Here is an 8,877-nt window from a genome sequence, read left to right on the forward strand (position 1 = left end):
AGAAAGGTAAGATCTCACCACTCCATTGTTCCAGCTAGTGATGGGTACAAAACCTCGTTAATGCTGCACAGCACACACACAAAGACAAAAAACAGACCCAAAAACACGCCAAGTGAGGAAGTTTTAAAACCCAGTCCATTTGCATGCAAGATAGGAGAGGGCGGCTTCCCTCCTCCCTCTGCTCGCTCTTTATGCTAATTAAGAAGGTTGTTCCAGAATTGAGTTGGTGGTTGAAAAATTAGAGGAACGGTCACAATGCTGACCAAAAGTGAGTTGTCTGTCCATTAGGGGCAGCTGGTGGTTTGTGATTTCTCCTGGCAGTTGATTGTCCGCTAGGTGACCCGCCTTGGTCATGTCAGTTAACCAGGAATGAGGACTGAGACCTTGATCATAATTGTCTTTATCTCAAAAACGTAGGCCTTCGTTTTTCAAAGACCTGGCTGCCTTCACAGCCACCTATCATTTCCTGTCCAAAGCTGCAAACCGCAGCTGTTTAAGGCATAACATATGCTGTTAATGAGTCCTTTGTTTTGCAAAGGATGGGGGGTGGGGGGCTCTTCAAGGCTGTCAAAGGGTGTTGACTCCACAAATGTCCTCGTGGAAATATTGCCAGATCAGTCAGGGGAGAATCCCAGAGACTGTTTATTTGTGCGGGGGGTGCTTTGCACATCCATGTCCAGCTGGTCAAAGGTTCGACCCATTCCCTTGCCCACACCCACCTGCTCTAGTTACGGGGCGTCTTTTCCTCAGAAAGGAAAAGAATAGTTACAAGGTTTCTGTGAGTTAATGTAACAAGGTTACAGAAGGTTATACGGACATCTGCGTGTGTGCCGTGTCCCGGAGCTGCGTGGGGTTCGCAGCACGAGCAGCCCACTGAGGACAGAACCGAGGACACCTGCACGTGAGGAACAAGCCCCACACCTTGAGACCCTGCTTTTGGACAGTAAGGGTGAAGTCGTGATGGTCCCATTGCCACGGCACGGCTGCTCTGGGCAGATTCTTGCTGTGGCATCGGCGCCCCAGCACCTTGCAGCAGCGCCCATCGGGGCAGAGGTGCTGTGGGCACCGTGCTGAGCTGCCTCTGCGTGGCAGCATCTCCTCCAAGTGGGAAAACATCCCAGCAAGCCCTGTGGAGCACGGGCTACATGGAGCAGAGGAGCCCAAGCAGGTGGGGTGGACCCATGGCTCATCCCGAAACACGCAGGACCTGCGTCCATCAGCTCTGCCCCAGCTTGAGTCACACTAGTGTGGGGAAAAAGTTGTCTGTAAAGAGCTGGTGAGGGGTCCAGAGCAAAGTCCCTCTCTGCCAAAGTGTAACTTGACATTTATATTCAGTGGCTTTAGTCCTTCTAATCAAAACTTTTAACATATTGTTGTGACTGTAAATGGCTGAGCAGCAGCCATGTGCAATGCAGCAATATGTTTAATTAAATATGGGCTAGTTTATATGCAACATATATTTTAAAGACACACTGAATTAGCAACATATTTTTTGTCTGGCTTTATATAAATATTTATAGGGCCCAGGGGGTAACTTCCTCTCCTGGAAATAAATAGTGTTACTTTTTGATATTGAAATACACATTTCTAGAACATAAATGAATTATTTATTCTCCTCATGTGAGAAGTGTCCAGCATCAAAGCAGACTGCAGAAGGGGAGCCTTTGCCTCCGAAGTTGACCCTCTGTCGCTCTGCAGAGCTTCTCTAGGTGGGCATCCCCATCATCTCTGTCCAGGCACCGTGGCTGGGTGTGATGGTGACAACCTTCAGGGCCTCTCCTCTGGGTGTCACTGTGCAATCACTCTGGAAATGCTGTGCATCACTGCTTGGGAAGGGATTTGGCCCAAAAGAGGAAAGGAAAATAATTCTCATCACCTGCCACGACCCCAGCGCTGCTGATGCCAGGCACTCTGCCTTGCTTTGGGCTCTCTTTCCCCTTGGCCCGCTCGCTCCTGCCTGTTTGCCTCCAGCTCCAGTGCTTGCCTCCCGCCTGCCAAAATCCTGCCCCCCTGCTTCGGGCTCGCTCCTCCTCCCCCTGGCTCCAGCCTCCTCTCCTCCTGGGAGGGCAGGCAGCAAGCTTGCCCAGGGTCCTCATCCAAGTGAGACCTGGCCAGGGGTCCCTCCAGTGACCAGGGCAGCTGTGGAGGCAGCTGGTGCTCCGTGGTGGTGGCTCTGAGGCTGGAGATGTCCCTTGCCATCAGCCTGGCATACCGGTGGCTTGCGGAGGCTGGCCTTGGTTTAAACCCATGCTAATTTTGAAGAGGGGCAATACAGAAGGCTGGGGCTAGTGAAGGAACCCCCCACCTGAGTCCTGCCACCTGTCCTGTCCATCTGCTCAGTGTCACCCAGTGTGACCCGAAAGGCAGCAGGAAATGCTCCCTAATCATTTGTTAATATGGAGTGGAGAAAGGCCGTTCCCACTCTGGGTGGGAGTGGGAACTCTGACTCCTGTCTGTGCCACGAGCAGAATCAACAGATCTGCATGCAGAGATCACCTGGAGCCAATGAGGAATCGTGCATGAATGCACTGCCAGCCAGAAATGTTCTCACAAGGCAGGGCTTGGCCTCCCAAACTGCACACAGGGAGGGAAATCCTCCTGGGAATGGCTCTGTGTCCTCCGGGAGCACTTTCCTGCTCCCCCCGCCCCAGGGTGGAAGGACATGAGGAGTCCCAGAACATGCCCTCAGCTTCCAGGGCACACGGCTCCAACAGCCCCTACCACAGCCCCCTTCAGAGAGCTTTCCTCTCTTCCAGAGCAAGATGGAAAGACTGAAAACCCCTGTGGAACAGCACTGCCATTCCCTGTCCCCAGTGTTGTACTTATAGAGTAACCACAGGGTCTCTCTGTCCAGCAACTCTGCCCCCAGAGTTCCTCCACCCTCCTTCAGCAGGGTCAGTAACACGTCTTGCTGCTGTTTATATTAATTTTTGAAGTATAAGAGAGAGTGACTATTTCAGGATAAAATGCCCTTCGTTGAAGCATGAAATGCTCCCAAATAAATGATGAGACACAGCTAAGGGAAGGGAAGACAGAACAGCAATGTCTGCTGCCAGTATCAGAGACCATTTCTCCTCAGCTGCTGGCAATTGCTTCTTGGCAAATAGCAATTGGGAAATACGGGTTCAGGGAATGACTTGAGGTGATTCTCACAAGTCCAGGTAAAAGGAGCATTAGTGAATTCGGCTGAACTGCCATTGTGGTGTATTAATGTTTTGCTCAGCTGGGGAGGGCAGTTTGCCTCTGCACAGAGTCCTGTGGGACTGGGGGCACACCTACACACTGCCCAGCAGCACATCTGCATTCCCTGAGGTTTTCTTGAAGCTGAAAGTGCACGATGCAATGTCGTAACAAACAAATTTGAATTGGTCCTGGGTGGGATTTGGGAGCCTCTAGCTTTCAGTGATCACTGGTGGGATCAGGAGTTTGGAGCAATGATGGGGAAAGCCCTTCTCCAGCAGGCTCTTGGGGGCACACCAGCCCTCATGTAACTCCCCAGCACAGGTGCAGACCTCAGGTCATGGGGAGAAGCCTTTTTCATGTTTTCATTTGAAATGAGCAATGAAAGCACTGGCTGTTGGTGTCTCATGGCCAGGGCATGTGAGCTTTCAGCTCCAGTAGAAGAGGGTGCCAAGGACAGGCTACATCAGAAGGACTGAGATCTCCACACCCATCATCCAGCCTGGGATGGCTGGGAGGGAGGTCTGAAGGCATAGCATCTCCCTCGTGGGGCTTCAGGGGTTGTCCCTGCCCTGTCTCACAGATACCTGCATGCTGGCAGCTGTGTACAAGTGCTGGAGCATCTCCTCCCTTACAAGCCCATGTGCACTCTGCAGATATTAATAGCCCATCTCTGGCTGACCCTTCTTTTTATTCAGTGCGCTGTGACAATTACAGCATGCCTGTCCTGCCTGGGCAGCCCAGCAGCCTTTGGATTTGTGTGTGGGCAGCTGTGGAGAGTTGCTTTCTGTGGGAAATGGAGCTTTCGGCTGCCACTTGGTGGGTGGCTTTGCAGACCCCAATTACAGTGTCAGTACAAGAAGCCTGAGGGCTGGCAGCCTCCATGTCTCCAGTCCCTGAGGTGTCCTTCAGCAGCTCTGAGTCCTGCCACAGCCATCCAGCCCTTTCCTTCACACGCAGGTCTTCACCACTGCCAGACAGTGATAGGATCTAATTGGGGTCTCCTGAGGAAGGGAGAAGGAGACTCACCAAACAGAAAAGCCCCAGCAAGCAAATGACAGTCTTGACAGGTGGAGATGCCTGTTTATATTGTGCCTGTTACACTGGGTGTACATTAGCAGCAAAATCCATGCGGGAATCCTTGGCCCTGGGGAGGAAGGATGCTGGGGCTGCTGAGCCCTGCAGCTCTGGAGCGAGAGGTGGGTGATGCTGGGCAGCCTGGGTCATGCACACGAGGAGCTCAGCAACAAAATTAGGGGAGTGTGGGGAGGAGGAGATCCCATTTCCAACCCCGAGGAGGGCCCAGGGACTCTTTGGAGCAAGCACTTGTGCTTGGTCTAATCCGTAGCTTCTGCTGCAGTTGTGGCTATGAGGGTAACCTCTCCTGGCACAGACCTCTCATCTCTGTGCAGGGAATTGCCCTTCCCCAGCGTGCCCAGCCCATCCTGATCCCCATTCCTGGGAGCTGCGTGTCCATGCTGGGGGTAAGAAGTGCTGAGGTTTCCCCTGGGGACACAGGGTTGCTGATCTTGGGGTGCAGGGACCCAAACCTTTTGCCTGATTGTCATGAAGATGGGTGTGTTTTGCTGCTTTTCACTTTGACTGTAGGGGGGTTTGTCCTGAAATGTTTGATCTTTTATTGGTGATGCTGTTAGGACACACAAATAGCACTGTAGGTGGAAAGGGAATTAGACTTCAATAACACAGGTGCACCTAAAGGCGCTGGGTATCCTCGTCGTCAGTGGGCTTCTGACAGGTGCAAAGAATAAACATGACCAGCTCAGCTGAACACACTCTTTGCAGTCCACTGCAAATACTTACCTTGCCTGTAGACAAGACCTGGGAGACAGATGGTCAAATAGACCAGCTTTGGAGAGCACAGACAGGGAAAATGTGTTTGCCAGAGTTTCTCTCAAATCATGTAGTCCTTTTCTTGGGAGCCCAGTGGTCACGTCAGCCTGGCAAGAGGACTTCTGCTTTCTCTGGACTCTTGTCTGCTGTCACCGATGATGTCCATGGTCTGGTAGCTGACATCTCCAGGAGGATAGTGGCTGGTGGCCACTGGTCTCTTGTTGGCAGCTTGGGTCTGCCACAGTGTGCACCCTGCCAGCACGACACAGCACAGCACAGCATAGCATGGCACAGCACAGCATGGCATAGCATGGTACGGCACAGCACAGCACAATACGCCACAGCATGGCACATCACAGTATGGCACAGCACAGAACAGCACAGTACGGCACGGCACAGCACAGCACGGCACAGCACGGCACAGCACAGCACAGTACGGCACGGCACAGCACGGCACAGCACAGCACGGCACAGCATGGCACAGCACGGCACAGCACGGCACGGCACAGCACAGCACGGCACAGCACAGCACAGCACAGCACGGCACGGCACAGCATGGCACAGCACGGCACAGCACGGCACGGCACGGCACAGCACGGCATGGCACAGCACGGCACAGCACGGCACAGCACGGCACAGCACAGCACGGCACGGCACAGCACGGCACGGCACGGCACGGCACAGCACAGCACGGCACAGCACGGCACGGCACGGCACGGCACGGCACAGCACGGCACAGCACGGCACAGCACAGTACGGCACGGCACAGCACAGTACGGCACGGCACAGCACAGCACAGCACGGCACAGCACAGCACAGTACGGCACGGCACAGCACGGCACAGTACGGCACAGCACGGCACAGCACGGCACGGCACAGCACAGCACGGCACAGCACAGCACGGCACAGCACAGTACGGCACGGCACAGCACGGCACAGCACGGCACAGCACAGCACAGTACGGCACGGCACAGCACGGCACGGCACGGCACAGCACGGCACAGCACAGCACGGCACAGCACAGCACGGCACAGCACAGTACGGCACGGCACAGCACGGCACAGCACGGCACAGCACAGCACAGTACGACACGGCACAGCACGGCACAGCACGGCACAGCACGGCACAGCACAGCACGGCACGGCACAGCACGGCACAGCACGGCACAGCACAGCACGGCACAGCACGGCACAGCACAGCACGGCACAGCACAGTACGGCACGGCACAGCACGGCACAGCACGGCACAGCACAGCACGGCACAGCACAGTACGGCACGGCACAGCACGGCACAGCACAGCACGGCACAGCACGGCACAGCACAGCACGGCACAGCACGGCACAGCTGCGAACAGCTGCAAGGAGCAGGTGAGAGCGCATGAGCACAGGCCTTGGAGGGGCTTTGAACAGCTGCTGTAACCCCTAAAAGTCACAGAGCTGGGGTGGAAGGAAACCTGGAGGAAAGGACCTGCTGGGAGGGTGCAGGGCAGGAACAAGTTTTTTTATGATGTCCTTTCATTTTTGTTCTGACACAGCTGCTGCTGAGGTTCCCATACTTTCAAAAGTAACTTGTTCCTGTTTCTCTTCACGTAAAACTTTACTTTTGAGTTTAAAAGCTCTTTTTGGAGGAGCTCATTATATAAAAAAACATCCAGGCAAATCCACCTTAAACCTCTTGCTGCTCTGAGCCCTTCTTCCCATTATAGATGCAAAACTCCTGACGCTTGCCGCCTCTGCCCACTCTTCTGGCCGTGTACGCCCTGCTGCATCCTGGCACCTTCCCACTCTGCTTTCTCTTCTTATGTTCACTTTTTTTTCCTGAAATCAGCAGCTCATTGGGGAAGGAGTTGTTTTTTCAGGCTGTGTTTGTGCAGCACTGTAGAAAGGACAGGATGGTGAGCGCTGCAGGCTCCAGCTACTGGTGGCATGGTTTTTGTAGTGGGGTCAGCCCTCCCATAGTGTCTCTCACCCTCACGGTCATAAAGAAAAGCCTTTAAATGTAACACGGGTTAAGTTGCCCAGAAAGTGTTTGGTAGAGTTTGAGAAATCATGGAGAAGGGGCTGCTCCCTGGAACTGGATGCCCTGCTCTGTGCAAGCAACAGAAAGGCCTGACCCTGCAGACATCCTGGGACAGTGGCCATGGGAAGGAGCATTAACTCCTTGTGTCTGTGAGGACATGTGTCCATAGCACACTTTTCCAAGAAAAACCCTGGCACATCCCTCATGGCACTGCCTGGGGAAGTGGTTGGGCTTGCACAGACTCAATAGGGACTTTTGGGAGGTGTCCGTGTCCTGGGTGAGCAGCATTCACCTCTGGAGAGTGTGGTCCAGGGGTTGGGAGGGCTGTGTGGCCCCCATGGTTTACAGAGCCAAGGCAACTTCCTCAGCAGGGTGAGGAGCAAGTCCAGGAGGCAAAGTGCTTGCAGCCCGCTACACTTCCCTGCTTTCCACCTGTCAAGGTGCAGGGATGTGCAAGGTCCCACGTTCCCTTTCTCTGAATTGCCTTGGCAAAGTTTTTCTGGGTTTTTTCTTGGGGCTCTGCTTGGACCCTGTTGGGTGCTGAGTAGAGAAAGGACCAAGATGTGCTGTGGCGGTAGAAAACTGTCAAGAAACTTTTCCCCATAGCTGAACCTCAGGGTCAGCGCAGTATTTCATGGTCAGCACAGATATTTAATTACCAGCGTTGCAGGGCAGTTTGGCATTACTGTTTCTGCCACGCTGCAATTACATGGGTTTATCCAGGTTAACAGTCTTGCATGGGGAATTTATCGTGATTGGCCACTGATGGCAGGACAGGGCTCTGAGAGGGATGAGCTCAGCCAGCATGGCCCTGTGAAATACTCAGCAGGTCAAGGCAGCGAGGCACCCACATGGCCACCGACTGCTGGGGACCGACACCAGCACTCTCTGCATTGCAGTGCTGGCCTCGCTGCTGGCCTGCTCGTCTTCAGCTCTCCACATACAGCTGGAATGACTTGCAGCCTCCCTGATGGTGGGTCTGTCTCAGCCCCTATAGGGAAGGTGAGGACACCTCCAGTGGTGCTTGCAAGGTGCTTGAGGCTCCATAAAATGGTAAATAAGACATCTCCATCTTCATTCTCAATGGGGTAAAGAGAAAGAAATGCAGCTATCACCCTTGTGGATATTTGAGCTTGACAGTGCACATCGTCTCAGCAAATTCCAAGTGTCCTCATCACAGTTTCCAAAGATCCCTTTGTCTGGAGCTCAGCCTGGCTCTAGACCTGATCCCCAGCTAGCAACACAGTGGTATAAAGCTCTGGTTTCTATCTGGCACCATCAGTGATGACAGAAAGACACCATAGCTGGTGTGTGTGGAGAAGAGGGCATGCTTTGACCTTGGTGAAATGAGCCTGGATGTGCTGCATCCAGCGCTCCAGAGCCCAGTGCAATAAGGGGCAGGTTAGTCCGCATGTGGCTGCTACAACCTTACCCGTTCCCGGGAGCATCAGGTGCTGGCCATGCAGGAAGCAGAAGGTGGATGGGTGTTTTTAAGTCAGGTCATAATTTCTGGGCTGTGGTTTCAGCAAGTATATAGATGAGCCCACAGGACAGCTGCCCCATGAGGAGGAGCAAAGCCTGGGGATACACAGCCATGGAGGACAGCAAGAAGGGCAGGGTGGCCCACTGCAACCCCCGCCAATGCCACCCCAGCGTGGGCATGTCCCTGTCTCACAGGACTTCAGAAACCAGCAGCCAAGACCCCCCTTGGAGCAGAGAGCAGTGCAAGGGGAAGAAGGACCACAGCCTAGAGTAATGAATGTCCTGCAGAAGGATCAACAGGGTATGATGTATCCATAAGAAGTGGAAGAGCTGTGAAGGGGCAAT

This window comes from Streptopelia decaocto (assembly GCF_964273445.1).
Source record: "Streptopelia decaocto genome assembly, chromosome: 10".
NCBI lineage: Eukaryota > Metazoa > Chordata > Aves > Columbiformes > Columbidae > Streptopelia > Streptopelia decaocto.